Source organism: Hemiscyllium ocellatum, chromosome 32 (genome assembly GCF_020745735.1).
Source record: "Hemiscyllium ocellatum isolate sHemOce1 chromosome 32, sHemOce1.pat.X.cur, whole genome shotgun sequence".
In the NCBI taxonomy this organism is placed as follows: domain Eukaryota; kingdom Metazoa; phylum Chordata; class Chondrichthyes; order Orectolobiformes; family Hemiscylliidae; genus Hemiscyllium; species Hemiscyllium ocellatum.
In genome coordinates, this window is record NC_083432.1 from 18,498,779 (window position 1) to 18,521,496 (window position 22,718).

Sequence of the window (22,718 nt, forward strand, 5' to 3'; positions counted from 1 at the left end):
CACAATGTGTGGGTTAGGAGGATTAGCCATGGGAAACATAGTGTTACAGGGATTGGGTGAGCTGTTCTTCAGAGGGTCAGTATGGGCTGAATGGTCTGCTTTCACTTTGTAAGGATTCTATGAATTTTATAATGCACTCAACCAGTTTTACAGGTAGGATTGATGGAAGCAACTAACATTGTCGCTGACTGAATTCTTTTACGAATGTAAACAAAAAATAAAAATAATTGTAAGGTTAAGGATTTAATGACTGTAACTGAAATGCATGCATTGCTATATTTATCCAGGCTATCTTGCACAGCAGGATACAGCCCGTGAACCATGTGTGAACTGTACTATTTCCTGTTTCCTTCAGTGGTGGAGGACTCAAGTTATAAACAGTATGTATTATCTGGCATTCCAGAACAATGTAATCTACAGCCTACATCCATTATCTTGCATCCTATTTTGTGCTTGCAACATTTCCAGTCACAACATTACAGAGTCTTGGAGTCATACAACACAGAAACAGGCCTATCCGTCCAACCAGTCCATGCCAACCATAATGGCAAACTAAACTTGTCCAACCTGCCTGCATTTGGCCCACATCCCTCCAAACATTTAATACTCATGTATTTATCCAAATGACTTTTAAACAATATAACTCTACCTGTGTCCACCACTTCCTCTGGAAGGTCATTCCACACACAAACCACTCTTTGTGTGAAGAAATTGCCTCTCACCTTAAAATATGCTCCCTAGTCTTGAAATCTCCCAACCCAGGGTAAAGACACCTGCCATTAACCTTATCTATACCTCTCATGATTTTATGAGCATTTCCAAGGTCACCTCGTCACCTCCTATGCTCCATCTCATCCAGCATCTCCTTATAACTCAAATAATCCATTCTTGGCAACATCCTTGTAAATCTTTTCTGAATCCTCCCCAGCTTAATAAATATCCTTTCTATAACATGGTGACCAGAACTGGACATAGTACTATAGAAGTGGCCTCCACCAATGTCCTGTACAACCTCAACATGTCTCTCAACTCCTACATTCAGAGGTTTCAGCAATGAAGACAAACATGTTAAATGCCTTCTTAACCATTCTGTCTACATGTGATGCAAATTTCAAAGACTTATGTACATGAACCCCTAGATCTCTCTGTTCTACAAGACTACCCAGGATTCAATCATTAATTGTATAAGTCCTGTCTTTGTTTGAATTACCAAAATGCAATACCTCACATTATCCAATATCTCACATTTAAATTTCACCTGCCACTCCTCAACCCATTGACCCAAATGATAAAGATCCCTTTGTAATCTGAGATAACCTTGTTCACTGTCCACTATACCACCAATTTTGGAGTCATCTACAAACTTACTAACCACGCCTTCTATATTCTCATCTAAGTCATTTGTATAATGACAAACAAAAGAGTTTATGCTTATTAAGTCTTTGACCTTTTTAACAGGCCAAGATTATGAAGATATTGGGAAGCAGAAGACACACGCCAATGTTCCATGTTGTGCTTTTGATTTCAAGAGATTGTGTTCTGAAAGAAAATTGCAGGACTTCTTTGGTTGTTTATATAAGTTACCGGAATTGTGAAATGGCTGCCCTTCTTTGAAGAGGGAATGGAGAATTCTGGATATGAGACAGGAAATGTGCTATGTTGTGTCTTTGAGTGAGTAGGGTTATGAATTTCCCATACCAAACTATCGCCTGTCACATACATAACTGATAAGTTGAGTTTCTCAGAATAATCTTGCTAGGGCCTCAACCCAGTTATCACATTTTTCCAGGAGCAACAGTCCAAGTCACTTCTTTAACATTTCACAAAGTCGAGAAAATGGGATGCTGAAGGAGGATTAGGGATGATTAATCAAAATTATAGACTTCAACATTATAGACTTCCCAGACCATCTCACTTGATATTTGCCATTTTGTTCATGAACCTAATAATTATTGAGTATAGTTTTATTGCCCCTGTTGACTCACTAGTATCATATCCTAGTGTCCATTCTCATATATCCTGCCCATCCACAGGAAAGGAGACCCTTTATAATGTTGAGAAAATAGTTACCTCAGTGTAAGAATTTTAGTTTGATAGTTTCAGATTAGACATGCTTGGTTTGAACATCAAAGGGGTTATTTGAAGATAAGAAAGTTTAACTTGCTCATGGTTAATCCAGGGAGGGGGATACCAAACTCTAAACTAGGAATTGGGAGAAACAGTTAAGTTAAATCTATAAAGATGAGAAAGGAGCAAGATCTCTCAGGGATTTGAGTACTATATAATGATGCTGTTAGGATGGATTTTTACTGTGTATTTCAAAATCTTTTGAATGATGTTATAATTGAATATTTTGGTTTAGTTTAATTTATCTTTGCTTTTGTGTGATAAACTTTTGCTTTAGTGTAAAAAGCCAGTGTCCAGCATAGTATACTGTGTTTCATTGAAAGACCACCTCATTAAATTAAAAACAAATCCATCAAGCCAGATTTCCTGGGATCTGATTTATCCAATACTAACATCAACTGGGATCATAACATTTTTGATTAGATTACTTACAGTGTGGAAACAGGCCCTTCGGCCCAACAAGCCCACACCGACCCGCCGAAGCGCAACCCACCCATACATTTACCCCTTACCTAACACTATGGGCAATTTAGCATGGCCAATTCACCTGACCCGCACATCTTTGGACTGTGGGAGGAAACCAGAGCACCCGGAGGAAACCCACGCAGACACGGGGAGAACGTGCAAACTCCACACAGTCAATCGCCTGAGGTGGGAATTGAACCTGGGTCTCTGGCACTGTGAGGCAGCAGTGCTAACCACTGTGCCACTGTGCCACCCACTAATCTACACTCTGGACAGTATCTTAAAATTTAATGGTATGGTTATTGTTCTCCAAACCTGCTGGCAACAAAAAGAAAGTGCAAGATACTCCTCACGTAGATTCACCGGGAGGATTTCTTCAGCCCCAAGAGGTACTTGATTCAGAAGAATTCCTAACAGCGTTTTTGCTGCTGGGAAGAAAAGGGAAATACCTTCATAGTTTCTAAAACATGACTTGACTGTTTTCTTGAAGGTAGCGACTATTGACACATTCCTGAAGTTGGGAAGTTGAAAAGGGTGGGTGGAATTTCTTTTTTTCTCCCTAATCCATTGAAAGAGTGCTTGGAGTTTTGATAGAGTAGAAAATCCAGCAACTTTGAAGAACTCAAATTGAATCCAGTTGCAGCTTAGATATTATTTCTTTTTTCTGTTTGTTGACTTGTAGCTCTCTCATTGATAATGGTTCATCTGTGGATTCTGTTACAAATTACTGGGAAAACCCTGGAGAGTATTATTGTTGATTCACATTTGGGATGTTGTTAGCCCTTTGATTTCCCCTTACCATCAATGGCTGAGATGCATGTATTTAGAATTACACATTCCAACTTATTCCCAATAACTTCTCTAGGCCAAAGAGAATCTAGCCACGTCTGCCTTAAAAATATTTAATGACATCACGTCCAAGGCAGAGAATTCAAAAGTTGTACGACCCTCAGAGGAAGAAATTCTTCCCATTTTTGTCCAGATGGATGATGGGTAGTTTTGAAACCTTTCTTCCAAGTTGTGTACTGCCTCGCAAGGGGAAACATTCTTTCCACATTCACCTTGTCAAGATAATTCAGAGCCCAATACACTTCAATCAAGTCATTCCTCATTTTGCTAACCTTGAGTGGGAATAGGCTCAGCCTGTCTGACTTAACCTGATAAGATAATCCGACCTTTCCAGATATGAATCTGGTAAACTTTCTTCGAACAGTCACCAAAATACTTGCATCCTTTGTTAAATAAGGAGACCAAAACTATACAGAGTACCCAGATGTAATCTAACCAATGTCCTGTATAATTAAAGTACAATATCATCGTATTTCTGTTCAATTCCTCTTATAATAAAGGCGAGAAATTGCCCACAGTGTTCAGGGATATGTAGGTTAGCCCTACATAGTCAGGGATAAATCTAGAGTAATGGGACACCTTCAGAGGATCAGTGTGGATTTGTTGGGCCAAATGGCCTGTTTCCACACTATAGGAATTCTATGATTGTAGATAATCCCTGCCAATTCAAAAAAAGCCTGCTATGCCATTATGGTCTGCTTATTGTTGGAGCCTTTGTGCTTTCTCTACATTTCCTTGATCTTCCCAATTTGTCTGTCGGATTCAGCAGTTTCGATGCTGCCTTTTTATTCATGACCTTGTGTTGTTCTGCTGGGCAATGAAGGCTGCTATTTCTTGTTTTTGGAGATCAGATATTTGAGTATTATTCTTGTTGAACACACAGGAGACGTGCAAACCTTGATGTTATTAAATCTCACTGTTCTGGAATTGTGAAGATTTTTCCAGATTGTTTGCTGGTTCCACTTGGAATTCCTCACTTCAGTCAGACTTCTGTAGGGCTGAGGCATTAATCCTCACCCAGGGCACCACAGTGGCTCAGTGGTTAACACTACTGTCTCGCAGCAACAGGGATCCAGGTTTAATTCCATACTAGGGGCAATTATCTGTGTGAAGTTTGCACATCCACCCCATGACTGTGTGGATTTGCTCTGGTTTCATCCCACAGTCCGGATGTGCAGGGTTACGTGAATTGGCCATGTTAAATTGCCCATAGTGTCCAGGGATGTGTAGGTTAGGTGGATTAGCCGTGGGAAATGCAGGATTACAGGATGGGTCTGGATGGGATGCTCTATGGAGATCCAGTGTGGACTCAATGGGCTGAATGGCTTGCTTCCACACTGCTGGGATTTTATGATTGCTTTGATTCTCTGGACTATTCAATGACTTGGTACCAGCTTCATCATTGATCAAGCTTTTCAATGAATGTCTGGCAAGCAATGATTCCCCACATGGTATTACTTACCTCTTTGCCTGAACAATGACATGATTCAGGATATGTCAATGTTTTGACCAGGGAGTTCCAACTATGAGGTACACAGTTTCCTTTCATCAATTCTGCTGATGAGCACTTGCTATGCCATACTTCGTCTGGACAAGACCCTGTGAACTTGCTGCTAAGGGTTGCACAATGAGGAGCAAGATGCCCACTATGACATCCTTCAAGCAATTGGCAGAGAACACATGCCTTTCCCCTGCATCAGGTCAGTGATCCTTGGAGAAACCCCATGATGATGGTGGTCCCTGCAACACAGTTCTATGTCGAGCCATTAGGAAATCTAAGCAATGTGGCTTTCTGATACTTAGAGCTGACCAGAGAGTGATGTAGAGGCAGTAGTACAACTCAGAGCTTCCAGTTTTATATCTCATTCAGACCTGGTACTCACAAAATAGCAACATTATTAATGAACTGTCCATCACTACCTCCCAAGTTAAAGAACCTAATTAAATATTACCACCTATTTAATATTGTACATGTATTCCCAGAAATTAGGAAGAGACTGCAGAGCAATGACAGAAATAACTGCAGTGGTGATGGAAAGGAATTTAACAGATTGCCAAATTCTCCCTCACATGATTAATTGTCCCATTTGTAATGCAGAAAGCAGTGGGGAGGGGGAAAGATGGAAGCAGACGGCTTTAATTAAATAGCGCTGAACTTTTCTGAAAGGTTTTTTTGTTATTTAAATTCAACATTTTTAAATGAAGATGACACAGCCAGTCAAAACATCCAGGGGCAAATTGAAAAAAAGGAGAAGATTCCTGACAAAACTCTTAACAGGAGAGCAGCAAGACAAATAATTAAAAATTTATAAATGCAACCTTGTCAGCTAAATTTAGAGAAATGGTTCATAAAATGTATAAAACTGACAAGGCAGTAATAAGTCTCTGGCTTTGCATAGCCTGCTGTGTCCAATCACTAACCAACCTGCTTATGTAAAGTTTTACATGATATTTGAAGCCAAAATGCAGGACTAGTCCTGAAACACAAACTACTGTTTGACTGAATGGACCAGAATATACAATCTTCATGAATGCTGTCCATTTGCCAAATATTACCATTTTGCCAGAAGAATGGGGATAACTGAATGTTGCTTATGGCTTGAAGGATTCTGGGTAATTTGGTGAGCTGCTATATCATTGGCTACCTTTTTGTTTAAGATGAGGTGTATTGTAGCAAATTGTGCCATTCCATCCATCAAGTAGAATTAGCTGTAACCATCTCCAGCTCGTTTTAGCCAACAGACTTTAAGATAGTCACATCCAAGTGCTATAGCTTTGGTAGATGAAGTGAAGGAGATTGCTCATCATACAGAACCTCCATCTCTGCAAAGTGGCTAGAATATATGAACAGGAGTAGAATATTCAGCTGTTCAAAGCTGTCCTCCATTTAATTCGGACATGGCTAATCCATTTCTTAGCTTTTTTATTTGCTTTTTCCCATACTGTTTACTCAACAAAAAGTCTGTCAGTCAGAGTTTTGATATTTTTTAATTGACTGAATCGCAATAGAATTTGAAATGAAAATATTCCCTGCCACTTATGAACAAGCACATTCTAACATTAATCCTGAACAGCTCTAGCTCCAATTTTAAGCTTCTGCCTCTTTCCTTTCAAGGCTCCCTTAATAGGAAACACAATTCTCTCTATCCCCATTCTTTAATCATCTGGATCAACAACACAAAAGCAAGTAAATGAGCAGATCAAAGTTATTGCCAGTATTATGATTTAATCAGGAAGGGTGCACAGATAATAGACAGCCCATTATTTCACAAGTTATCACAAATGTGTAAGACCCAATGAAACCATCAAGACAATCAATTTGCCTGACTGACTGCTAAGGTAAGAACAAAACTAAGTCATACCAAGTTTCATCATTAACAGGAAAATAACTCAATCTATAACTCAAGTGGGCAGCATGATGGCTCAGTGGTTAGCACTGCTGCTTCACAACACCAGGTAAACCGGGTTCAATTCCTGCCTCTGGCAGCTCTTGGTGTGGAGTTTGCATATTCTCCCTATGTCTGTGTGGGTTTGCAATGATGTGCAGGTTAGGTGAATTGGCCATGCTAAATTGCCTATAGTGTTAACTGCATTAGCTAGGGATAAATGTAGGGGAATGAGTCTGGGTGGATTGCTCTTTGGAGGGTTGGTGTGAACTTGTTGGGCTGAAGGGCAATCTAATCTATTGTAAATGCAATTAATCTTTAATTAACAGCAGAGAAAAATATCACTAATCAAATACTATGCAACTTAAAATCCCAAACATAGATACGTTCATAAATAAGATAATAAGAGGCAAATGGTTTGATAAAATATTATGGGTGCAAAATTTTCGACAGAGCTGATAATTTCTGCAGATTGTATTGTGTGTAAATTACCACAAGCTACCTTTACTTTGGCTATTTGCTAAGTCTCACAGATAATCAAATTCTGAAACTTTCCTGAAGAAAGCAACCAAAATAAGACCCCTCAATTAACAAGTGAAATCTCACAGCCCAACATTGCTATTGCCCGATTAACGATGGAATTTGGCTACAATTCTAACCAAAAGTGTCTGTCTCTGCAAGTGCCCAGGTGGTGTTGTTCTCCAAAGTTCTGCTGCTGAACAGTCCTGGAGTTCAACTCGCTGTTTTTCTGTCTCTCACATTTATGGTGTGACATTATTGATGCTCAGTTAGATTCTTTCATGAGAGGTACTGATTACTCCTTTGTAGCCATCAAGTCCGCAGCTTGCCTCTTTGTCTGCAGAAGCATCCCTGTTCCTTGTTACATTTTTAAAAGTCACACAATTGGCTACCTGATGAAGAAGCAGTGTTTTGAAAGCTGTGCTTCCATATAAAACTGTCGGACTATAACCTGGTATTGTGCAATTTTTAACTTTGTCCATCCCAGTCCAACACCGACACCTCCACATAGAGTCATAGAGATGTACAGCATAGAAACAGACCCTTCTGTCCAACCTGTCCTTGTCAACCAGATATCCCAACCCAATCTAGTCCACCTGCCAGCACCCAGTCCATATCCCTCCAAACCCTTCCTATTCATATACCCATCCAAATGCCTCTTAAATGTTGCAATTGTACCAGCCTCCACCACATCCTCTGGCAGCTCATTCCATACACGTACCACCCTCTGCATGAAAACGTTGCCCCTTAGGTCTCTTTTATATCTTTCCCCTCTCACCCTAAAGCCCTCTAGTTCTGGACTCCCCGACCCCAGGGAAAAGACTTTGTCTATTTATCCTATCCATGCCTCTCATAATTTTGTAAACCTCTATAAGGTCACCCCTCAGCCTCCGACGCTCCAGGGAAAACAGCCTCAGCCTGTTCAGCCTTTCCCAAAGCTCAGATCCTCCAACCCTGGCAATATGCTTGTAAATCTTTTCTGAACCCTTTCAAGTTTCACAACATCTTTCCGATAGGAAGAAGACCGGAATTGCACGCAATATTCCAACAGTGGCCTAACCAATGTCCTTTACAGCCGCAACATGACCTCCTAACTCTTGTACTCAATACTCTGACCAACAACAGAAAGTATACCAAACGCCTTCTTCACTATCTTATCTACCTGTGACTCCACTTTCAAGGAGCTATGACCCTGCATTCCAAGGTCTCTGTTCAGCAACATTCCCTAGGACCTTACGATTAAGTGTATAAGTCCTGCTAAAATTTGCTTTCCCAAAATGCAGCAACTTGCATTTATCTGATTACATCCTTATTACATATGGCATTGACTGCCTGTTTGAAGACACAACTTTCCTGCAGTAAACTCTTTAAATTCTTCTGTGAGCAGTCATTTGTCCTGTGGCATAAAGCATCCAGTTATCAAACAAGTGTTAAAACAGTTTTGTTTATGTAATTTCAAATCCTTCTTCTCCCAGGTTTGGCTAATTGTTTTCAATTCCTGTATAACAGCTTGTCCTTGTCCTTTAACAATTTATTCCAGACAGGGTTATTGCTGCTTCTTTCAATCTATGAACAACTATTAAAGTTCTGAAATTTATATTTATAATTGAAATACGAAACCCAAGCTGGAAGGCTACTTCTTACAGTTATTTTAATTTTGGTAACAATGACATGCTGTTGTGTGTCATTGGCTCGACAGCTGATCAGGTGGGCACAGGTCTTTCTCGTATCAGAATTCTTTCCTTTATGTGTCTGGGTGTTTTTAATAGATATTACAGTGTGGAAACAAGCCCTTCGGCCCAACAAGTCCACATTGACCCGTCACCCACCCAGACCCATTCCCCTACATCCAACACTACAGGCAATTTAGCATGGCCAATTCACCTAACCTGCACATTTTTGGACTGTGGAAAGAGACCCGGAGGAAACCCACGCAGATACGGGGAGAATGTGCAAACTTCACACAGTCAGTCGCCTGAGGCGGGAATTGAAGCCAGGTCTCTGCCGCTGTGAGGCAATAGTGCTAACCACTGTGCCACCGTGCCACACGTATCTTTTCCCTTACACAGAAAGAAGGAGAGAGAAGTTTTCTTTTTGATAGGAGGTTTTTGACTGCACTATCCTCACAGCTTTGTAGTAAACTGTAGCTCAACCATCCCCAAGGACTGTCATCAGGCAGTTTTTTTCCCTTAGCTCAAAGATTCCTGATGTCACTGTGTCTCAATAATGTAACTATCGCATTGCTCAAAAAGCAACTCAATCTGATACAGCTACAAATGTACATCATAAGACTCCATTTAATTTTTAAAATATTGCGAAATTTCCCTGGTCTTTTGGTGAGAGAGCAGCATCTGACTTACATTCCAGTTTATAATCCAAAAAAGGAAAATACATGATCTTTTACACCAAGACCTGAAGGGATTTAAGAATGAAGATAGTAAGTTGAAACAAAATCTGTTATAGTAAATAAAATCAATGAACATATTCACAAGTATTTGCCATATCTGAACATGGATTGAGACAAAAAAAAACTGCAGATGCTGGAATCCAAGGTAGATAAGCAGGAGGCCGCAAGGATACAGCTAGCTAGGCAGCATCAGGAGGTGGAGAAGTCAACATTCTGGGTGTAACCCTTCCTCAGGACTGGGGGTGGTTGTGAGAGTGGGGTGAGGGGGGAGGAGAGGAGGGGAGGGGGGATTTGCAGATTAAAGGGGGTAGCGGGGGCAGAGTGGTGAGGCAGGAATAGGTGAAGACAGATAGAGGGTACAATCTGGCTGGTCAGTGGGAGGAATGAATCTGGCTGGTATCTGGAAGGAAGGGTTGGACAGAGGAATGGAAGGGAGAGGGAGGGGCTGGGAAGGGAGTGGGAGGATAGGAAGGGAGGTTATTTGAATTTGGAGAACTTGGTGTTGAGTCCTCTGGGCTGTAGGCTGCCCAGGCAGAAAATAAGGTTTTGTTCCTCCAATTTGCAGTCTGATTTGTTGTGGAAATGGAAGAGGCCAGGGATGATCATGTCAGAAAGAAAGTGGGAAGGAGAATTAAAATGGATGGCGACTGGGAGGTCCGGTCAGTCCCTGTGAGCCCGGCTGAGATGTTCAGTGAAACGTGCCCTGAGTTTACATTTGGTCTCCCCGATGTAGACAAGACCACATCAGGAGGATCAGGTGCAGTAAACTAGGTTGGAAGAGAGGCAGGTGAACTTCTGTCTCTCCTGGAAAGAGTTTTTGGGGCGCTGGATGGAGTGAGGCGGCTGGTGTACCAGCAGGCTTTTCTATCTTTTCCAGTTGTTGGAGAAGGCACCTGGGAATTTGGGGAGTGGTCAGTGGGGAGAGTATCAAGGACTGTCAGAGGGAACAGTCCTTGCAGAAGGCAGAGAGAGGTGGGGAGAGGAAGATTTTCTTGGTAGTGGGGTCTAGTTGGAGTTGGCGGAGTGTTTAAGGATGATATGTTGGATGCAGAGATATAGAAGCAGGTTATATAAACCTATATAAACCTCTCATCCTTTCCTGGTTTCACATGATTAGCAGCATGAACATGATTACTGCAGACTCCTCGGACTCTGCTTTCTCTCCATGGATGCTGCCAGACCTGTTGAGTTTCTCCAGCTATTTCTGTTATTCTTTCAGATTTCCAGCATCCTCAGGTTTTTTTTAATGTTAGCTATAGTGACGTGATCAATAACGGATTAACATGATATATATAAATATATACAGGGTGGGGCTTTGCCCACAGCACAAACTCCAGTCTGGGTTCATACAGTATTGTTTGAGACTAGCAGAGAGAATCTTCCTTTACCTAAACACTTGGCACCAGCTTTGTCCACACACTGAAAATTCCCAGCAGTGACATGAACAGAGTATTAATGAGGAGACAATGAATGTATCCACTTCAGGAATTTCATTGTCTCATGACTGAACCAGCTGCCTTTGCCTCCTCTGCTATGAGTAAAATCCCAACAGAGTTGGCATGGCAGCCAAGAGGCCATAAGGGTGTGTTTGAAGGTAAAACTAAACGTTCACACTGAGCTCATGGCTAGCATTATTATGTCACTGTCATGTAATGTTTGTCTTACTGAGTAACAGACAGGATTGGATTCCAGTTGAGTAACACCACATGCAAAAGCGATGTGGTTATCTGATTGTGTGATATGGATAGTATCCAGGAACAATGATGCAGGAATTAGTGCTCTTCGGGGGCTGGGTACACTCATAATACACTCATTGACGTTCTCTCATGTTCTAACAGCATATGCATTAATTTAGCATCTTTCTGGATGAGAATCATCTCCAAACATTTCACAAGAGCGTAATCTGACTAAAACTGACACTGAGCTAAAAAAGATAGTTTGACAGTTGAATGCAGTTCCATCAAGGAGGTATGTATTAATTCACATCTAAAGGAGAAGAGAGAGAGAGAGAATGGAGTCCAAGGGGGTTGAGAAGGGAATTCTGGAATTTCGGGATGAAAGATCAGAAAATAAAATGGTGGAACAAGGGAAATAAGGGATGTACAACAGGGCAGGATTGGAAAAGCGCAGATTGACAGTTGTGGAGATGGTGGAGTGAAATACTAACTGTTGCTATGCCAATCTATTAATGCTTCTCATTGTCTGGGGAAAAATGTCACGGGGAGAATGCTGCAGAGACAGCTCACGGGGAGAATACTGGGGACACAGCACACTGGAAGAATACTGGCAAGACAGCACATGTACAGTTTTGGAGGGCTGTTGTGATCTCTGCATGCAGGCTCCCTGACAGGTTGAGATCTGTCTGGTCCTGTGAGTACAAACATGTTACTGTACTCATTGACCACCTAAGGTATAACTGCACATGCCAGATATTGCCTTTTAAGCTCTTCCTCAACACCTGGAAATACAAAGCCAATATATTCAAGGAATTAAAAACAGGCATTGCTGGAAAAGCTCAGCAGGTCTGGCAGTTTCTGTGGAGAGAAATGAAAGTTAACGTTAATGAAAGTCGAGTGTCCCTTCCTCGGAACTGAAAGTTCAATGAATGTCCATTTCTCCATGCAGGCAATGCAATATCCCTGAAGAAACAGACAAGGGGGCACAGGAGTGGACAGGATGTTTCTGGGTTAGGGGGGTGGAGCAGGGATGGAGGTTGGTTGAGACGGGAGGAATTCTGGCTTCCAGAAATTTTCAACAAATTTAGCTGCAGAGTGTAGCCATAAAACGCTTTGATTCCAAAACAGCAAAGATGAAGTGAAATACGTGGAAGCAAACATGAGCTATTTACACAAAGTCTCAAGGAATGATGGCACAGTCAGAGAAGGGATCTAATTCACGTGAAAGGCCTTCCTATGGGGCATTGCCTGGTTTAACTAATCTCGATTCCTTACTGAGCCTCGTGAATGAGGCGTGCAGAAACCTCGGTGTCCCAGTGGTTTAATATCACATTATTAAACACCCAACAAGGATGCTCCTGCCGACTTCACCTGCAGGAGGTGCAGCCAGCTCCAGATCCTCACAGACCGCATTAGGGAACTCGAGCTGGAGTTGGATGAACTGAGGATTATTCGAGAGGCTGAGAGGGTGATAGATAGAAGCTACAGGGACATAGTTACCCCAGAGAACTGAGGTAGCTGGGTAACAGTTAGAGGTGGGAAGGGGAGGAAGCAGGCAGTGCAGGGATCTCCTGTGGTTGTTCCTCTCAACAATAAGTATACCGCTTTGGATACTGTTGGCGGGGACGGCCTAGCAGAGATAAGCTGCAGTGACCGGGTCTCTGGCACGAGGACTGGCTCTGAGGCCCAGAAGGGAAAGGGGGAGAGGAGGAGAGCACTAGCTATAGTTGACTCTATAGTTAGAGGGACAGACAGGCGGTTCTGTGGACATGGGCGAGACTCTCGGATGGTTTGTTGCCTTCTGGGTGCCAGGGTCCAAGGCGTCTCGGACCGTGTCTTAAGAATCCTTAAGGGGGAGGGTGTGCAGCCAGAAGTCATGGTGCACATTGGCACCAATGATTTAGGTAGAAAGAGGGGTGAGGAGGTCATTCAGGAGCTCAGGGAGTTAGGTTGGAAGCTGAAAGCTAGGACTGTCAGAGTCGTCATCTCTGGATTGTTGCCGGTGCCACGTGACAGTGAGAGAAGGAATAGGGAGAGAGTGCAGTTGAACACGTGGCTGCAAGGATGGTGTAGGAGGGAGGGCTTCAGGTATTTGGACAATTGAACTGCATTCTGGGGAAGGTGGGACCTGTACAAGCAGGACGGTTGCACCTGAATCAGAAGGGCACCAATATCCTGGGAGGTAGGTTTGCTAGCACTCTTCGGGCGGGTTTAAACTAATTTGGCAGGGGGATGGGATCCAGACATGTAGTCCAGCTAGTAGGTTAGCTGTTTTTCAGGATGTCCAAGAATGTAGGGAGGCTGTGGAGAAGGTAGCCCTGACAGGGAATGCTTACGGACACAGAGATGGGCTCAAGTACGCAAGGAGTATCAGAAATAAGGTGGGTGAGCTTAAGGCGTGGATTGGTACTTGGGACTACGATGTTGTGGCCATCACGGAAATGTGGATAGAAGAGGGACAGGAATGGTTGTTGGAGGTTCCTGGTTATAGATGTTTCAGTAAGATTGTTGGGGGGGGGGTAAAAAAGGAGGGGCGTGGCAATGCTAATTAGAAATGTTATAACAGTTGCAGAAAGGCAGTTCATGGGGGATCTACCTTTGGAGGCAGTATGGGCTGAAGTCAGAAATAGGAAAGGAGCAGTCACCTTGTTGGTTGTTTACTATAGGCCCCCCAATAGCAGCAGAGATGTGGAGAAACAGATTGGGAAACAGATTTTGGAAAGGTGCAGAAGCCACAGGGTAGTAGTCATGGGCAATTTCAACTTCCCAAATATTGATTAGAAGCTCTTTAGATCAATTAGATTAGATGGGGCGGTGTTTGTGCAGTGTGTCCAGGAAGCTTTTCTAACTCAGTATGTAGATTGTCCGACCAGAGGGGAGGCCATATTGGATTTGGTACTTAGTAGCGAACTGAGACAAGTGATGGGCTTGTTAGTGGGTGAGCATTTTGGTGATAGTGACCACAATTCTGTGACTTTCACCTTGGTTATGGAGAGAGATAGGTGCGTGCAACAGGGCAGGTTTTACAATTGGGGGAAGGGTAAATACGATGCTGCAAGACAGGATCTGAGGAGCATAAATTGGGAGCATAGGCTGTCAGGGAAGGATGTCATTGAAATGTGGAATTTTTTCAAGAAACAGATATGACATATGTATATGTATGTACCTGTCAGGCAGGAAAAAGATGGTCGTGTGAGGAACCTTGGTTGTCGAGGAAAGTTAAATGCCTTGTAAGGAGGAAGAAGGAGGCTTACATAAGGTTGAGGAAACAAGGTTCAGACAGAGCATTGGAGGGATACAGGATAGCCAGGACAGAGCTGAAGAAAGGGATTAGGAGAGCTAAGAGAGGGCAAGAAAATTCTTTGATGGGTAGGATCAAGGATAACCCCAAGGCCTTTTATGTGTATGTGAGAAACATGAGAATGACGAGAACGAGGGTAGGTCCGATCAAGGACAGTAGTGGGAAACTGTGTATTCAGTCAGAAGAGATAGGAGAGGTCTTGAATGAGTACTTTTCTTCAGTATTTACAAATGAGAGGGACCGATTTGTTGAAGAGGAGAGTATGAAACGGACTGGTAAGCTAGAGGCGATACTTGTAGGAAGGAAGATGTGTTGGGCATTTTGAAAAACTTGAGGATAGACAAGTCCCCCGAGCCTGACGGGATATATCCTAGGATTATGTGGGAAACAAGAGAGGAAATTGCAGAACCGTTGGCAATGATCTTTTCGTCTTCAATGTCAATGGGGGATGGTGCCAGGGGACTGGAGAGTGGCGAATGTTGTGCCCCCGTTCAAAAAATGGAATAGGGATAACCCCAGGAATTACAGGCCAGTTAGTCTTACTTCGGTGGTAGGCAAAGTAATGGAAAGGGTACTGAGGGATAGGATTTATGAGTAGCTGGAAAGACACTGCTTGATTAGGGACAGCCAGCACGGATTTGTGAGGGGTAGGTCTTGCCTTACAAGTCTTATTGAATTCTTTGAGTAGGTGACCAAGCACGTGGATGAGGGTAGAGCAGTGGATGTAGTGTACATGGATTTTAGTAAGGCATTTGATAAGGTTCCCCATGGTAGGCTTATGCGGAAAGTCAGGAGGCATGGGGTAGTGAGAAGTTTGGCCAGTTGGATAGAGAACTGGCTAACCGGTCGAAGTCAGAGAGTGGTGGTAGATGGTAAATATTCAGCCTGGAGCCCAGTTACAAGTGGAGTTCCGCAGGGATCAGTTCTGGGTCCTCTGCTGTTTGTAATTTTTATTAATGACTTGGAAGAGGGAGTCGAAGGGTGGGTCAGTAAATTTGCAGACGATACGAAGATTGGTGGAGTTGTGCATAATGAGGAGGGCTGTTGTCAGCTGCAAAGGGACTTAGATATGATGCAGAGATGGGCTGAGGAGTGGCAGATGGAATTTAACCCTGTCAAGTGTGAGGTTGTCCATTTTGGAAGGACAAATAAGAATGCGGAATACAGGATTAACGTTAGGGTTCTTAGTAAGGTGGAGGAGCAGAGGGATCTTGGGGTCTATGTACATAGATCTTTGAAAGTTGCCACTCAGGTGGATAGAGCTTGTAAGAAGGCCTATGGTGTATTAGCGTTCATTAGCAGAAGGATTGAATTCAAGAGTAGTGAGGTGATGTTGCAGTTGTATAGGACCTTGGTAAGGCCACATTTGGAGTACTGTGTGCAGTTCTGGTCGCCTCATTTTAGGAAAGTTGTGGAAGCTTTGGAGAGGTACAAAGGGGATTTACCAGGATGTTGCCTGAAATGGAGAATAGGTCATATGAGGATAGGTTGAGAGTGCTAGGCCTTTTCTCATTGGAATGGCAAAGGATGAGTGGTGACTTGATAGAGGTTTATAAGATGATCAGGGGAATAGATAGAATAAACAGTCAGAAACTTTTTCCCCAGGTACAACAGAGTGTTACAAGGGGACATAAATTTAAGGTGAAGGGTAGAAGGTATGGGGGATATCAGGGGTAGGTTCTTTACCCAGAGAGTGTGGGGGCATGGAATGTGGTGACTATGGGAGTGGCAGAGTCAGAATCATTGGTAACCTTTAAGCTGCAATTGGATAGATACATGGATAGGTGCTTAAGCTAGGACAAATGTTCGGCACAACATCGTGGGCCGAAGGGCCTGTTCTGTGCTGTTTGTTCTATGTTCTATGTTCAATGGTATCAGGCATCCTGAGAGGAAGTCTCATCACTCATGCAACAACACAAAACCGATTACTGACAGTTTGTTGTTTGTGGGGGGTTTCTGCGCACAAATTGGTTTCCTACTTCAGAACATTGATGACATTTCAATCCATGATGTACTCCTGGAAACACTGGACAGTTTGTAACAAATACTATCAAGAGGACAGACAACAACTGCATTACATCTAGATTTCAGATATTCCTCCACTGTCAGATATCTAGGATAACTCCTAGAGTTCAGTCCTAGGCTGCTTATCTCTTATGAAGGGCTTATGCTCGAAACGTCGAATTCCCTATTCCTGAGATGCTGCCTGGCCTGCTGTGCTTTGACCAGCAACACATTTTCAGCTGCTTATCTCTTTTGCAATGATACCCCTTTTTCATTTCCACTTCTATTTTAGTTATTAAGTAGGTTCTGAAAGAAAAATGTGATGTTTTTAAAAAGAAAACATATTTGCAAATCACTGTGCAAACAATGCAAATCTTAAATACATGATTATATTAGATTCCTTACAATGTGGAAACAGTTCCTTTGGCTCAACAAGTCCACACCGACCCTCCGAAGAGCAACCCACCCAGACCCATTCCCCTACATTCACCACTGACTAATGCACCTAACACTGTGCACAATTTAGCATTGCCAATTCACCTGACCTGTGGGAGGAAACCGGAGCAAACCCACGCAGACACGGGGAGAATGTGCAAACTCCACACAGCCAGTTGCCCGAGGTGGCAATTGAACCCGGGTCCCTGGTGCTGTGAGGCAGCAGTGCTAACCACTGAGCCACCGTGCTGCCCAAAGTATTTCTCACATTTCTTTAAATCATTTTTTTTCCACTAATATATCTTCAGTCATGTCTCTTCTATGGGAGCAGGGATACACAGTTTTCATAACTGTGGTCATTGTCCAGTAGTTTTAAATCAGTTCATCGCAATAACCATTGTTTATTATGTCTATAGACCAAGTTGTGCAGAATTGGAAGTTTTGTGTTCAGGATGACACAAAGCAAGATAGGATGGTACAGCACAATGAGTGCAAATGATTCAATATGGGATATTTTTACTGTGTCTGTACATGTAGGAAATGGTTTTCTACAATTTACTGCATCCAATGGCAGAGCATTTATAAGGTGCCAAATATTTACTAATGTTTTCAGACACAGAAAATAAGTTTGGGCATGTACCCAAGTGGAGTAACGATATTGGACAGCCAAGTTATGAAATTTAATCTTAACCCCTGCAACAAGAAATGACCTATACAACAGATTGAATAAAGCAGCTTCGGGATAGTATTAAATCAGCTGCAATCAATCCTGTTTCTTCTATATGTGCTACCTTTTCACAACCTGGTGGCAATCTGAAAAAACACATGCACATTAAGGCGATTCAGCTCAAGGGAGCTGAACCCGTGCATTTTGAAAACTCAGTTGAATAATCAAAAGAAAACTTTAAACCATTGCTCCATATTAGTCAGAGTGGAGAGGTAAAGGTGAAACAGGTTCTGACAGGCTCAACCTCGGTTCCTGGGGACACTGCCTCACATTATGGTGCTGGCGTACCAAATCTCAGATTAACAAGATCAAGGACTGGCCAGAAATGGGTGGAAATGGCACTTATTGATGTTCATAACACAGGTTTGTGTTCCTGTGTTCCTACTCAGCTGAACATTATCTGATTTACAGGATGAACACTGGCACTAAGAGGTTGGTTAGCTTAGTTAGTTAGATGGCTGCTCTGCAATGCCAATTAACAGCAACAGTGTGGGGTTCAATTCCTGTCCCTAGCTGAAATGACCATGCAGGATTGTCTTTCTTAACGTCTCTGCTGTACTGAGGCCTGGTGACTTCATATTAAACTACTGCTGCCTATGTATGTCCCTCTAAGGAGAGTAGACAGGCAGGAGGCTGGAAGAACACAGCAAACCAAGCAGCATCAGGAAGTGCAGAAGTTGATGTTTTGGGTATAACCCTTGTTCAGGATTGGGAGTGGGTGTAAGGGGAGCGGCAGATAAAGGGGTTGGCGGGGGTAGGGTGGTGAGGTAGGGATAGGTGAAGACAGACAGAGGGTATGATGTGGTTGGTCAGTGAGAGGAATTAATCCGGTTGGTGGCAGGGAAGGGGAGGGGCTGGAGAGAGAGTCAGGGATGGGTAGAGAGGTTATTTGAATTTGGAGAACTCAATCTTGAGTTCTCCAGGCCGTAGGGTGCCACAGCTTCTATTGGGGGAACAATGCCTTATCTTCCACCTGTGTCTATCTTCGGGGACTCTGCTCCATGTGTCATTGACATAGCTAGACATTCCCAATGGAAACAGAGAAGGGCAGTACAACTGACTCACAGGTTCTCCTCTGCAAATCATTAGAGCTAGTAAGTTGTGAAGCAAAGGTTTGGTGTCCCCAAGTTTCTGTTTTAAAAGCCTATAGATGGTTGGACAAAGGGACGCCTTGTGGGAGTAAGGTGGCTGATATTTTATAGTTGGGACAAAGGGCATTTGGAAGATACTATCTAGCACACAGATTTTCACCAGGAGCTCAACAGGATGGCTTCACTCATGGTGCTGTTATTTCTGGCTTAGTTGTAACTTGTTGCACAGACAATCACATCAGGCTGAATCTTACTTTTATTCCTGGATAAATCTGAGTTGCTTTGAGTATTTGGAGAGTTTTTTTTTGCCGTGATGCCTAGTGGGATTGTTCACCCTATCTTACTAAACTCTCCTCATTAATTACCTACCACGCCCCTGTGGAGTCTCTCACATTCAATTTCTATCCCATCTGACCCCGAACAACTCGTCACTTGGCAGATTTCCAACAAAACCCCAGCATCCTTTGCACTGCATCATCTTTCAAATCCCATAATGCACGTGGGTGAGCACTGGTATTCCAAAGCTGCCCTGCTCACTCACGGATGGAGGCGGGAGCCATTGGAAAATGGGGAAGATGAATCTCCAACAGGGACTTAGAGGCCCCATTGAATAGGGTGGTGCAGAGGAGAGGCATCTTCCAAAGTAATCAGCAGAGGACGGTATGCCACGAGACCTTGCCAGGCTGGGTTGAGGTTGCCACCCTGGTCTGGTGCCCCTAAGGGAAGCAGAAGTCCAGGAGATATCAGAAGGTCATTGGCCTTCAAGCTGAGAACACAGTCCTAACTGGATGTAAAAGATTTCATGCTTTACTTTAAAGAAACGTTTGGGACTTCTCCACAATGTCCTCTGCAATATTTAACCTGGAACACAACATCTGAAAAGAAGTGGGCTTGTCATTTGTCCCTTTATTGTTTTTGGGATCCTGCTGTGTGAAAATTGCCTGTTGTATTTCTTACACTACAGTCGACTTCAGAAGCACTTGATTGTTGTGACCTGTAGAAAAATGGAGGGTAAACCCAGATGCTTGAAATGGGTGAGGGTCCCATTTGTCAATGCTAATGCCCATTAACTTGATGTTTGGTTTCAAACTACTTCTAAGTTGAATTCATAAAAGTATCTGACACGTCCCAGATAGTTGCCAGATTTCAAAATTTCCTTATATGTTAATTCAAATTGTTGTTATAACAAATGGATATAAGCAACAAGACTACTACAGAACAAACAAACTTGACATAAATGCATACCAGTGCAGCTCTTTTGTGCTGTAAGTGTTTTATATCATCAGGCTACAGGTAGATGCTCAGATAAAATCTGAATAACAATCCCTTTTCTTAGTCTCTGACGGCAGACATTTGTCCTTTGTCACTGTTTCAAAAATTTATTACTGTGCTAAAAACTATTCCCCTTTTGGCAAAGATTTGGGTTGTTTATATAACCTTCAAACAACACTCATGTGGTACGAGGACAGTGTAGACCTCTGTAGAATGAACTCAAATTTTACACTGTCCTGTAATTTGATCCTGTTTGAATCTTATAAAAAATATTGTGAGCCCTCGGGGACTTTAAAGTTCTATATTGAAAACCTGAAATATTTATTCATTCTTTCACCATCTGCAATAACAGCTTCACTCTGAGTTTTGTCCTGCTGGTCTTTGATTTCTGAGTGTTTTGAAGGCCTCCACATTTCGTGATTCGATGATTAAATTCTAAAGTCAGTTTTTTCTATTTTGACCCCAAATTTTCATCAATGCTTTGCATGTGACCCAATGAGCTGAATTCCAATTCCAAATTGGGAAGGAATGACACAAGCTGCCAAGTTGTTTTATATTACTTTGATTACAGTCTGTAAGGAAGAATCAAATAAGGATCCAGCATTCTCTGTTGCTAGGCCTGCGCTCATTAGAGTTTAGGAACAAGTAGCAACCTTATTGAAACACACAAAGGGACATGGCATGGTGGCTCAGTGGTTAGTCCTGCTGCCTCACAGTGCCAGGGATCCAAGTTTAAATCCCCATCAGACAATTGTCTGAGTGGGTTTGCCCTGGTTTCCTCCCATAGTCCAAGGATGTGCAGGCTTGGTGGATTAGCTATGGGAAATGCAATGATTAGGTGGATGCCCTTCAGAGAGTTGGTGTGAACTTAATGGGCCATATAGCCTACTCCCATACTGGGACAGCACGGTGGCTCAGTGGTTAGCACTGCTGCCTCACTGCACCAGTATCCCAGGGGTTCGATTCTGGCCTCAGGCGACTGTCTGCGTGGAGTTTGCGCGTACTCCCATTGTCTGTGTGGGTTTCCTCCCACAGTCCAAAGATGTGCAGGTTAGGTGAATTGGCCATGCTAGACTGCCTGTAGGGTTAGATGCATTAGTGAGAGGGAAATGGGACTGGGTGGGTTACTCTTTGGAGGGTCCGTGTAGACTTGTTGGGCCGAAGGGCCTGTTTCCACACTGTAGGGATTCTAATCTAATCAGGGTAGATACAGCGAGGATATTATTCCTTCAAGGACAGTCCAAGAATAGGGACATAATCCTGAGTAAGGGGTCACTCAATTAAGACAGAGGGTAGTGAGTCTGTGGAATTTATTAGTGCAGTGGGCTGTAGAGGCTGGGTCACTGAGTATATTTAAGCTCATGCTAAACTTTTAATCAGTAAGGAGATCTTGGGTTATGGAGGAAAGTGAAGTTGGTGATTATCAGTTCAGCCATAGTTTCATTTAATGGTGAGGATATCCAATGGGCTGAACGTCTTACGTTCACTCCGACATGTTATGGTCCTTTGGATGAAAATATGACATCATTCCAGGAATCCTACTTCATGTGTGGCTGTACATGAAAACTTTCTGTACAATATTCTGGAGTCTGAAAGTAAGGCACAGGGGAACTCACAGACTCAGAAAATGTTATGATGCACAACGAAGCTATTCGGCCCACCATATCCACTAAAGGTCTTCAAACAACCAGTATCACCTAAGGTCCGGCTCTTTCCCCATTCTCTTGCACATTATTTCTGTTCAACTAATTATGCAATACTCTCTTGACTGCCTCAGTCAAATACACTGTGAGATACTAGAAGATTGCAGACTAAGGGGCAGAACTCCAGCTTTTGCTAAATCCTTGAAAAAAGTGATAATAATTGAGAAATGGGAAGCATTTTGCTGTAAAACCAGTGTCTGAATTTTGATGAGTCACAACCAGGCGATCTAAGGACAGCATATATGGATTTTAAACATGAGAGACATACTGAATGGGTTCCTCTTATTTTTAAATCACATTTATTTTTACTTTAAACAGGGTGGGAAATTGTTTCAATTCTTCTTCTTGCGTGAGTAAAACCAATGGTCTCATATAATCATCAAAATTCCACCCTCATGTTACATTACCCAAAATACTTTCTTCACAAGGGACACTAAATTGGAAGAACTTAACCAAAAATCCAACAATATTACTGGGCTTGTTTCACGGTTGAAGTGGCTAAAATATGAGAATTTTCAAATGCTCCTTCTCCATTGTAACTGACTGAAACTTTAACCGGTTGTCACAAAGCTACTGTTATGTTCATCCAAATTCCAAGTGACTACAGTTTGTTAAAAAAAAAGGTGTGCGCTGTGATAGGCTGCTTTCTAGTGGCCTTTAATATAAACACATACATGAAATCCTAGGACAGTTCAGAGTTAGATGCAGCAGGTTGGATTTTACAGGATTCATCAGCAGTTGAACATAAGAAGGGAC